At 47.1% G+C, this 10433-nt stretch overlaps 8 non-coding genes across 8 annotated transcripts; all 8 read left to right on the top strand.

Moving 5' to 3' along the window:
* Positions 1 to 327: 327 nt before the first annotated feature.
* Positions 328 to 518, top strand: LOC138656261 (U2 spliceosomal RNA). Its single transcript, XR_011316847.1, has one exon. It is a non-coding gene; the product is annotated as a U2 spliceosomal RNA (small nuclear RNA).
* A 1212-nt stretch (positions 519 to 1730) lies between these two features.
* Positions 1731 to 1921, top strand: LOC138656260 (U2 spliceosomal RNA). The gene has a single exon (XR_011316846.1). It is a non-coding gene; the product is annotated as a U2 spliceosomal RNA (small nuclear RNA).
* A 1213-nt stretch (positions 1922 to 3134) lies between these two features.
* On the top strand, positions 3135 to 3326 carry LOC138656263 (U2 spliceosomal RNA). The gene has a single exon (XR_011316848.1). It is a non-coding gene; the product is annotated as a U2 spliceosomal RNA (small nuclear RNA).
* Positions 3327 to 4539: 1213 nt separating this feature from the next.
* On the top strand, positions 4540 to 4730 carry LOC138656259 (U2 spliceosomal RNA). Its single transcript, XR_011316845.1, has one exon. It is a non-coding gene; the product is annotated as a U2 spliceosomal RNA (small nuclear RNA).
* A 1213-nt stretch (positions 4731 to 5943) lies between these two features.
* On the top strand, positions 5944 to 6134 carry LOC138656258 (U2 spliceosomal RNA). The gene has a single exon (XR_011316844.1). It is a non-coding gene; the product is annotated as a U2 spliceosomal RNA (small nuclear RNA).
* A 1213-nt stretch (positions 6135 to 7347) lies between these two features.
* Positions 7348 to 7538, top strand: LOC138656257 (U2 spliceosomal RNA). Its single transcript, XR_011316843.1, has one exon. It is a non-coding gene; the product is annotated as a U2 spliceosomal RNA (small nuclear RNA).
* A 1213-nt stretch (positions 7539 to 8751) lies between these two features.
* LOC138656256 (U2 spliceosomal RNA) lies at positions 8752 to 8942 on the top strand. The gene has a single exon (XR_011316842.1). It is a non-coding gene; the product is annotated as a U2 spliceosomal RNA (small nuclear RNA).
* Positions 8943 to 10155: 1213 nt separating this feature from the next.
* On the top strand, positions 10156 to 10346 carry LOC138656255 (U2 spliceosomal RNA). Its single transcript, XR_011316841.1, has one exon. It is a non-coding gene; the product is annotated as a U2 spliceosomal RNA (small nuclear RNA).
* The last annotated feature ends 87 nt before the right edge of the window (positions 10347 to 10433 follow it).

The raw sequence follows: 10433 nt of genomic DNA, 5'->3' as shown, positions 1-10433 counted from the left end.
ACTTGCACTAATAGTTGCACTCTGGAGCGCCAAAGGGATGGAGGGTGTGTTCAGATGGGCGGAGTTATGCAGATCAGGCGGCGTTATGCAGATTAGGCGGAGTTAGGCAGATTTTTTAAAAACGCGTTGGGCCCAAATTGAACACACCCCCACACACCCCCACACACCCCCCACACGCCCCCACACACACCAGAACTGCCATTTGAGAAGGCATCCAGAGTTTAGAAAAAAAATGTCTTCCCCTGGGCAATCATCTTTTGGGCTCTCTCCACAGTGAGTCCTGGTTGTGGGCCATGGGGCGTCTGGAGTGGCAAACCATTTCAGGCTATCGCTTCTCGGCCTTTTGGCTAAGATCAAGTGTAGTATCTGTTCTTATCAGTTTAATATCTGATACGTCCCCTATTTGGGGACCATATATTAAATGGATTTTTAGAACAGGGAGCTGGAAATGGAGCTTGCTCTGTCCACTCCACGCATTGACCCGTTATTGCAGTATCTCCGGGAACAGTGCACCCCTTCTCTGATCCGGTTTCCAAAAACAGATTGAATTGAAATCAGCCCAGCAAGTTGTCATTTAACACTTTCTGAGAATTCTTTTCAGGGTCAAAGAAGCACGTTTCAGGTGGCAAATGTAGCAATTTGCTCAGTTTCACTGGACCGTTTGCAACATTTCCTGTGCCTTGCTTTCACCTGTGCATGTTCAGCATTGGATTGCATCCAATATGCAATCAATCAATCAAGCAATCAAGCAATCTTTGCTGGTTGCAACAGGTGTGTTAAGATGTAGGCCCGAATGAGGCCTTTGTAACAGTGTTGCTAATATATTGTGCCATCTACAAAATTAGGCCCCTGCCTGCCTGCCTGCCTGCCTGCCTGCCTGCCTGCCTGCCTGCCTGCCTGCCTGCTGTCTGTCAGCATGAAGTGTTTAAATTGAAGTATCCTACGAGTAGTTCGGCCATACATACTACATTTGTGACCGCATGCACAAATTCCTTTGTAAAACATTGGCTCCCTCTTGTGGACCACTGACTTTTAATTATGTGGTGTATGATATGTATTTCAATAAAGAAGGAAAAATGGTGTCTGTGATGATCTTGAATGTGCTAGTCTTGTCTATTTTGTCTTGTACTGTGTGAGTAGTATTCTAATGCTTTTGACCAACTGGGTGCGCTGCTGCTGCCTGCCCGCCTGCAGTAGATAGAATCTATGCACGGAACCTTCACCTGCTGCTGCTGTCACAATGGGGCCTTCAGCCATTGACTCCGGAACTCTCACGTGTCACAATGGGCTCTGGACTTATCTAAGGCAGAGAAAAATGGCGCCGTCTTCAGTCTGCTGCTGGAACAGCAGCAGACCACATGGTAGGGGGATTGTCTTTTTTTTTTTTAAAGGGGCAATTTGCAGACTTGCACTAATAGTTGCACTCTGGAGCGCCAAAGGGATGGAGGGTGTGTTCAGATGGGCGGAGTTATGCAGATCAGGCGGCGTTATGCAGATTAGGCGGAGTTAGGCAGATTTTTTAAAACGCGTTGGGCCCAAATTGAACACACCCCCACACACCCCCACACACCCCCCACACGCCCCCACACACACCAGAACTGCCATTTGAGAAGGCATCCAGAGTTTAGAAAAAAAATGTCTTCCCCTGGGCAATCATCTTTTGGGCTCTCTCCACAGTGAGTCCTGGTTGTGGGCCATGGGGCGTCTGGAGTGGCAAACCATTTCAGGCTATCGCTTCTCGGCCTTTTGGCTAAGATCAAGTGTAGTATCTGTTCTTATCAGTTTAATATCTGATACGTCCCCTATTTGGGGACCATATATTAAATGGATTTTTAGAACAGGGAGCTGGAAATGGAGCTTGCTCTGTCCACTCCACGCATTGACCCGTTATTGCAGTATCTCCGGGAACAGTGCACCCCTTCTCTGATCCGGTTTCCAAAAACAGATTGAATTGAAATCAGCCCAGCAAGTTGTCATTTAACACTTTCTGAGAATTCTTTTCAGGGTCAAAGAAGCACGTTTCAGGTGGCAAATGTAGCAATTTGCTCAGTTTCACTGGACCGTTTGCAACATTTCCTGTGCCTTGCTTTCACCTGTGCATGTTCAGCATTGGATTGCATCCAATATGCAATCAATCAATCAAGCAATCAAGCAATCTTTGCTGGTTGCAACAGGTGTGTTAAGATGTAGGCCCGAATGAGGCCTTTGTAACAGTGTTGCTAATATATTGTGCCATCTACAAAATTAGGCCCCTGCCTGCCTGCCTGCCTGCCTGCCTGCCTGCCTGCCTGCCTGCCTGCCTGCCTGCTGTCTGTCAGCATGAAGTGTTTAAATTGAAGTATCCTACGAGTAGTTCGGCCATACATACTACATTTGTGACCGCATGCACAAATTCCTTTGTAAAACATTGGCTCCCTCTTGTGGACCACTGACTTTTAATTATGTGGTGTATGATATGTATTTCAATAAAGAAGGAAAAATGGTGTCTGTGATGATCTTGAATGTGCTAGTCTTGTCTATTTTGTCTTGTACTGTGTGAGTAGTATTCTAATGCTTTTGACCAACTGGGTGCGCTGCTGCTGCCTGCCCGCCTGCAGTAGATAGAATCTATGCACGGAACCTTCACCTGCTGCTGCTGTCACAATGGGGCCTTCAGCCATTGACTCCGGAACTCTCACGTGTCACAATGGGCTCTGGACTTATCTAAGGCAGAGAAAAATGGCGCCGTCTTCAGTCTGCTGCTGGAACAGCAGCAGACCACATGGTAGGGGGATTGTCTTTTTTTTTTTTAAAGGGGCAATTTGCAGACTTGCACTAATAGTTGCACTCTGGAGCGCCAAAGGGATGGAGGGTGTGTTCAGATGGGCGGAGTTATGCAGATCAGGCGGCGTTATGCAGATTAGGCGGAGTTAGGCAGATTTTTTAAAAACGCGTTGGGCCCAAATTGAACACACCCCCACACACCCCCACACACCCCCCACACGCCCCCACACACACCAGAACTGCCATTTGAGAAGGCATCCAGAGTTTAGAAAAAAAATGTCTTCCCCTGGGCAATCATCTTTTGGGCTCTCTCCACAGTGAGTCCTGGTTGTGGGCCATGGGGCGTCTGGAGTGGCAAACCATTTCAGGCTATCGCTTCTCGGCCTTTTGGCTAAGATCAAGTGTAGTATCTGTTCTTATCAGTTTAATATCTGATACGTCCCCTATTTGGGGGACCATATATTAAATGGATTTTTAGAACAGGGAGCTGGAAATGGAGCTTGCTCTGTCCACTCCACGCATTGACCCGTTATTGCAGTATCTCCGGGAACAGTGCACCCCTTCTCTGATCCGGTTTCCAAAAACAGATTGAATTGAAATCAGCCCAGCAAGTTGTCATTTAACACTTTCTGAGAATTCTTTTCAGGGTCAAAGAAGCACGTTTCAGGTGGCAAATGTAGCAATTTGCTCAGTTTCACTGGACCGTTTGCAACATTTCCTGTGCCTTGCTTTCACCTGTGCATGTTCAGCATTGGATTGCATCCAATATGCAATCAATCAATCAAGCAATCAAGCAATCTTTGCTGGTTGCAACAGGTGTGTTAAGATGTAGGCCCGAATGAGGCCTTTGTAACAGTGTTGCTAATATATTGTGCCATCTACAAAATTAGGCCCCTGCCTGCCTGCCTGCCTGCCTGCCTGCCTGCCTGCCTGCCTGCCTGCCTGCCTGCTGTCTGTCAGCATGAAGTGTTTAAATTGAAGTATCCTACGAGTAGTTCGGCCATACATACTACATTTGTGACCGCATGCACAAATTCCTTTGTAAAACATTGGCTCCCTCTTGTGGACCACTGACTTTTAATTATGTGGTGTATGATATGTATTTCAATAAAGAAGGAAAAATGGTGTCTGTGATGATCTTGAATGTGCTAGTCTTGTCTATTTTGTCTTGTACTGTGTGAGTAGTATTCTAATGCTTTTGACCAACTGGGTGCGCTGCTGCTGCCTGCCCGCCTGCAGTAGATAGAATCTATGCACGGAACCTTCACCTGCTGCTGCTGTCACAATGGGGCCTTCAGCCATTGACTCCGGAACTCTCACGTGTCACAATGGGCTCTGGACTTATCTAAGGCAGAGAAAAATGGCGCCGTCTTCAGTCTGCTGCTGGAACAGCAGCAGACCACATGGTAGGGGGATTGTCTTTTTTTTTTTTAAAGGGGCAATTTGCAGACTTGCACTAATAGTTGCACTCTGGAGCGCCAAAGGGATGGAGGGTGTGTTCAGATGGGCGGAGTTATGCAGATCAGGCGGCGTTATGCAGATTAGGCGGAGTTAGGCAGATTTTTTAAAAACGCGTTGGGCCCAAATTGAACACACCCCCACACACCCCCACACACCCCCCACACGCCCCCACACACACCAGAACTGCCATTTGAGAAGGCATCCAGAGTTTAGAAAAAAAATGTCTTCCCCTGGGCAATCATCTTTTGGGCTCTCTCCACAGTGAGTCCTGGTTGTGGGCCATGGGGCGTCTGGAGTGGCAAACCATTTCAGGCTATCGCTTCTCGGCCTTTTGGCTAAGATCAAGTGTAGTATCTGTTCTTATCAGTTTAATATCTGATACGTCCCCTATTTGGGGACCATATATTAAATGGATTTTTAGAACAGGGAGCTGGAAATGGAGCTTGCTCTGTCCACTCCACGCATTGACCCGTTATTGCAGTATCTCCGGGAACAGTGCACCCCTTCTCTGATCCGGTTTCCAAAAACAGATTGAATTGAAATCAGCCCAGCAAGTTGTCATTTAACACTTTCTGAGAATTCTTTTCAGGGTCAAAGAAGCACGTTTCAGGTGGCAAATGTAGCAATTTGCTCAGTTTCACTGGACCGTTTGCAACATTTCCTGTGCCTTGCTTTCACCTGTGCATGTTCAGCATTGGATTGCATCCAATATGCAATCAATCAATCAAGCAATCAAGCAATCTTTGCTGGTTGCAACAGGTGTGTTAAGATGTAGGCCCGAATGAGGCCTTTGTAACAGTGTTGCTAATATATTGTGCCATCTACAAAATTAGGCCCCTGCCTGCCTGCCTGCCTGCCTGCCTGCCTGCCTGCCTGCCTGCCTGCCTGCCTGCTGTCTGTCAGCATGAAGTGTTTAAATTGAAGTATCCTACGAGTAGTTCGGCCATACATACTACATTTGTGACCGCATGCACAAATTCCTTTGTAAAACATTGGCTCCCTCTTGTGGACCACTGACTTTTAATTATGTGGTGTATGATATGTATTTCAATAAAGAAGGAAAAATGGTGTCTGTGATGATCTTGAATGTGCTAGTCTTGTCTATTTTGTCTTGTACTGTGTGAGTAGTATTCTAATGCTTTTGACCAACTGGGTGCGCTGCTGCTGCCTGCCCGCCTGCAGTAGATAGAATCTATGCACGGAACCTTCACCTGCTGCTGCTGTCACAATGGGGCCTTCAGCCATTGACTCCGGAACTCTCACGTGTCACAATGGGCTCTGGACTTATCTAAGGCAGAGAAAAATGGCGCCGTCTTCAGTCTGCTGCTGGAACAGCAGCAGACCACATGGTAGGGGGATTGTCTTTTTTTTTTTTAAAGGGGCAATTTGCAGACTTGCACTAATAGTTGCACTCTGGAGCGCCAAAGGGATGGAGGGTGTGTTCAGATGGGCGGAGTTATGCAGATCAGGCGGCGTTATGCAGATTAGGCGGAGTTAGGCAGATTTTTTAAAAACGCGTTGGGCCCAAATTGAACACACCCCCACACACCCCCACACACCCCCCACACGCCCCCACACACACCAGAACTGCCATTTGAGAAGGCATCCAGAGTTTAGAAAAAAAATGTCTTCCCCTGGGCAATCATCTTTTGGGCTCTCTCCACAGTGAGTCCTGGTTGTGGGCCATGGGGCGTCTGGAGTGGCAAACCATTTCAGGCTATCGCTTCTCGGCCTTTTGGCTAAGATCAAGTGTAGTATCTGTTCTTATCAGTTTAATATCTGATACGTCCCCTATTTGGGGACCATATATTAAATGGATTTTTAGAACAGGGAGCTGGAAATGGAGCTTGCTCTGTCCACTCCACGCATTGACCCGTTATTGCAGTATCTCCGGGAACAGTGCACCCCTTCTCTGATCCGGTTTCCAAAAACAGATTGAATTGAAATCAGCCCAGCAAGTTGTCATTTAACACTTTCTGAGAATTCTTTTCAGGGTCAAAGAAGCACGTTTCAGGTGGCAAATGTAGCAATTTGCTCAGTTTCACTGGACCGTTTGCAACATTTCCTGTGCCTTGCTTTCACCTGTGCATGTTCAGCATTGGATTGCATCCAATATGCAATCAATCAATCAAGCAATCAAGCAATCTTTGCTGGTTGCAACAGGTGTGTTAAGATGTAGGCCCGAATGAGGCCTTTGTAACAGTGTTGCTAATATATTGTGCCATCTACAAAATTAGGCCCCTGCCTGCCTGCCTGCCTGCCTGCCTGCCTGCCTGCCTGCCTGCCTGCCTGCCTGCTGTCTGTCAGCATGAAGTGTTTAAATTGAAGTATCCTACGAGTAGTTCGGCCATACATACTACATTTGTGACCGCATGCACAAATTCCTTTGTAAAACATTGGCTCCCTCTTGTGGACCACTGACTTTTAATTATGTGGTGTATGATATGTATTTCAATAAAGAAGGAAAAATGGTGTCTGTGATGATCTTGAATGTGCTAGTCTTGTCTATTTTGTCTTGTACTGTGTGAGTAGTATTCTAATGCTTTTGACCAACTGGGTGCGCTGCTGCTGCCTGCCCGCCTGCAGTAGATAGAATCTATGCACGGAACCTTCACCTGCTGCTGCTGTCACAATGGGGCCTTCAGCCATTGACTCCGGAACTCTCACGTGTCACAATGGGCTCTGGACTTATCTAAGGCAGAGAAAAATGGCGCCGTCTTCAGTCTGCTGCTGGAACAGCAGCAGACCACATGGTAGGGGGATTGTCTTTTTTTTTTTTAAAGGGGCAATTTGCAGACTTGCACTAATAGTTGCACTCTGGAGCGCCAAAGGGATGGAGGGTGTGTTCAGATGGGCGGAGTTATGCAGATCAGGCGGCGTTATGCAGATTAGGCGGAGTTAGGCAGATTTTTTAAAAACGCGTTGGGCCCAAATTGAACACACCCCCACACACCCCCACACACCCCCCACACGCCCCCACACACACCAGAACTGCCATTTGAGAAGGCATCCAGAGTTTAGAAAAAAAATGTCTTCCCCTGGGCAATCATCTTTTGGGCTCTCTCCACAGTGAGTCCTGGTTGTGGGCCATGGGGCGTCTGGAGTGGCAAACCATTTCAGGCTATCGCTTCTCGGCCTTTTGGCTAAGATCAAGTGTAGTATCTGTTCTTATCAGTTTAATATCTGATACGTCCCCTATTTGGGGACCATATATTAAATGGATTTTTAGAACAGGGAGCTGGAAATGGAGCTTGCTCTGTCCACTCCACGCATTGACCCGTTATTGCAGTATCTCCGGGAACAGTGCACCCCTTCTCTGATCCGGTTTCCAAAAACAGATTGAATTGAAATCAGCCCAGCAAGTTGTCATTTAACACTTTCTGAGAATTCTTTTCAGGGTCAAAGAAGCACGTTTCAGGTGGCAAATGTAGCAATTTGCTCAGTTTCACTGGACCGTTTGCAACATTTCCTGTGCCTTGCTTTCACCTGTGCATGTTCAGCATTGGATTGCATCCAATATGCAATCAATCAATCAAGCAATCAAGCAATCTTTGCTGGTTGCAACAGGTGTGTTAAGATGTAGGCCCGAATGAGGCCTTTGTAACAGTGTTGCTAATATATTGTGCCATCTACAAAATTAGGCCCCTGCCTGCCTGCCTGCCTGCCTGCCTGCCTGCCTGCCTGCCTGCCTGCCTGCCTGCTGTCTGTCAGCATGAAGTGTTTAAATTGAAGTATCCTACGAGTAGTTCGGCCATACATACTACATTTGTGACCGCATGCACAAATTCCTTTGTAAAACATTGGCTCCCTCTTGTGGACCACTGACTTTTAATTATGTGGTGTATGATATGTATTTCAATAAAGAAGGAAAAATGGTGTCTGTGATGATCTTGAATGTGCTAGTCTTGTCTATTTTGTCTTGTACTGTGTGAGTAGTATTCTAATGCTTTTGACCAACTGGGTGCGCTGCTGCTGCCTGCCCGCCTGCAGTAGATAGAATCTATGCACGGAACCTTCACCTGCTGCTGCTGTCACAATGGGGCCTTCAGCCATTGACTCCGGAACTCTCACGTGTCACAATGGGCTCTGGACTTATCTAAGGCAGAGAAAAATGGCGCCGTCTTCAGTCTGCTGCTGGAACAGCAGCAGACCACATGGTAGGGGGATTGTCTTTTTTTTTTTTAAAGGGGCAATTTGCAGACTTGCACTAATAGTTGCACTCTGGAGCGCCAAAGGGATGGAGGGTGTGTTCAGATGGGCGGAGTTATGCAGATCAGGCGGCGTTATGCAGATTAGGCGGAGTTAGGCAGATTTTTTAAAAACGCGTTGGGCCCAAATTGAACACACCCCCACACACCCCCACACACCCCCCACACGCCCCCACACACACCAGAACTGCCATTTGAGAAGGCATCCAGAGTTTAGAAAAAAAATGTCTTCCCCTGGGCAATCATCTTTTGGGCTCTCTCCACAGTGAGTCCTGGTTGTGGGCCATGGGGCGTCTGGAGTGGCAAACCATTTCAGGCTATCGCTTCTCGGCCTTTTGGCTAAGATCAAGTGTAGTATCTGTTCTTATCAGTTTAATATCTGATACGTCCCCTATTTGGGGACCATATATTAAATGGATTTTTAGAACAGGGAGCTGGAAATGGAGCTTGCTCTGTCCACTCCACGCATTGACCCGTTATTGCAGTATCTCCGGGAACAGTGCACCCCTTCTCTGATCCGGTTTCCAAAAACAGATTGAATTGAAATCAGCCCAGCAAGTTGTCATTTAACACTTTCTGAGAATTCTTTTCAGGGTCAAAGAAGCACGTTTCAGGTGGCAAATGTAGCAATTTGCTCAGTTTCACTGGACCGTTTGCAACATTTCCTGTGCCTTGCTTTCACCTGTGCATGTTCAGCATTGGATTGCATCCAATATGCAATCAATCAATCAAGCAATCAAGCAATCTTTGCTGGTTGCAACAGGTGTGTTAAGATGTAGGCCCGAATGAGGCCTTTGTAACAGTGTTGCTAATATATTGTGCCATCTACAAAATTAGGCCCCTGCCTGCCTGCCTGCCTGCCTGCCTGCCTGCCTGCCTGCCTGCCTGCCTGCCTGCTGTCTGTCAGCATGAAGTGTTTAAATTGAAGTATCCTACGAGTAGTTCGGCCATACATACTACATTTGTGACCGCATGCACAAATTCCTTTGTAAAACATTGGCTCCCTCTTGTGGACCACTGACTTTTAATTATGTGGTGTATGATATGTATTTCAATAAAGAAGGAAAAATGGTGTCTGTGATGATCTTGAATGTGCTAGTCTTGTCTATTTTGTCTTGTACTGTGTGAGTAGTATTCTAATGCTTTTGACCAACTGGGTGCGCTGCTGCTGCCTGCCCGCCTGCAGTAGATAGAATCTATGCACGGAACCTTCACCTGCTGCTGCTGTCACAATGGGGCCTTCAGCCATTGACTCCGGAACTCTCACGTGTCACAATGGGCTCTGGACTTATCTAAGGCAGAGAAAAATGGCGCCGTCTTCAGTCTGCTGCTGGAACAGCAGCAGACCACATGGTAGGGGGATTGTCTTTTTTTTTTTTAAAGGGGCAATTTGCAGACTTGCACTAATAGTTGCACTCTGGAGCGCCAAAGGGATGGAGGGTGTGTTCAGATGGGCGGAGTTATGCAGATCAGGCGGCGTTATGCAGATTAGGCGGAGTTAGGCAGATTTTTTAAAAACGCGTTGGGCCCAAATTGAACACACCCCCACACACCCCCACACACCCCCCACACGCCCCCACACACACCAGAACTGCCATTTGAGAAGGCATCCAGAGTTTAGAAAAAAAATGTCTTCCCCTGGGCAATCATCTTTTGGGCTCTCTCCACAGTGAGTCCTGGTTGTGGGCCATGGGGCGTCTGGAGTGGCAAACCATTTCAGGCTATCGCTTCTCGGCCTTTTGGCTAAGATCAAGTGTAGTATCTGTTCTTATCAGTTTAATATCTGATACGTCCCCTATTTGGGGACCATATATTAAATGGATTTTTAGAACAGGGAGCTGGAAATGGAGCTTGCTCTGTCCACTCCACGCATTGACCCGTTATTGCAGTATCTCCGGGAACAGTGCACCCCTTCTCTGATCCGGTTTCCAAAAACAGATTGAATTGAAATCAGCCCAGCAAGTTGTCATTTAACACTTTCTGAGAATTCTTTTCAGGGTC

The sequence above is a fragment of the Ranitomeya imitator genome, unplaced genomic scaffold (genome assembly GCF_032444005.1).
Source record: "Ranitomeya imitator isolate aRanImi1 unplaced genomic scaffold, aRanImi1.pri SCAFFOLD_1567, whole genome shotgun sequence".
In the NCBI taxonomy this organism is placed as follows: domain Eukaryota; kingdom Metazoa; phylum Chordata; class Amphibia; order Anura; family Dendrobatidae; genus Ranitomeya; species Ranitomeya imitator.
The sequence above is the reverse complement of the archived record's forward strand: the minus strand, read 5'-3'. Positions and strand labels throughout refer to the sequence as shown.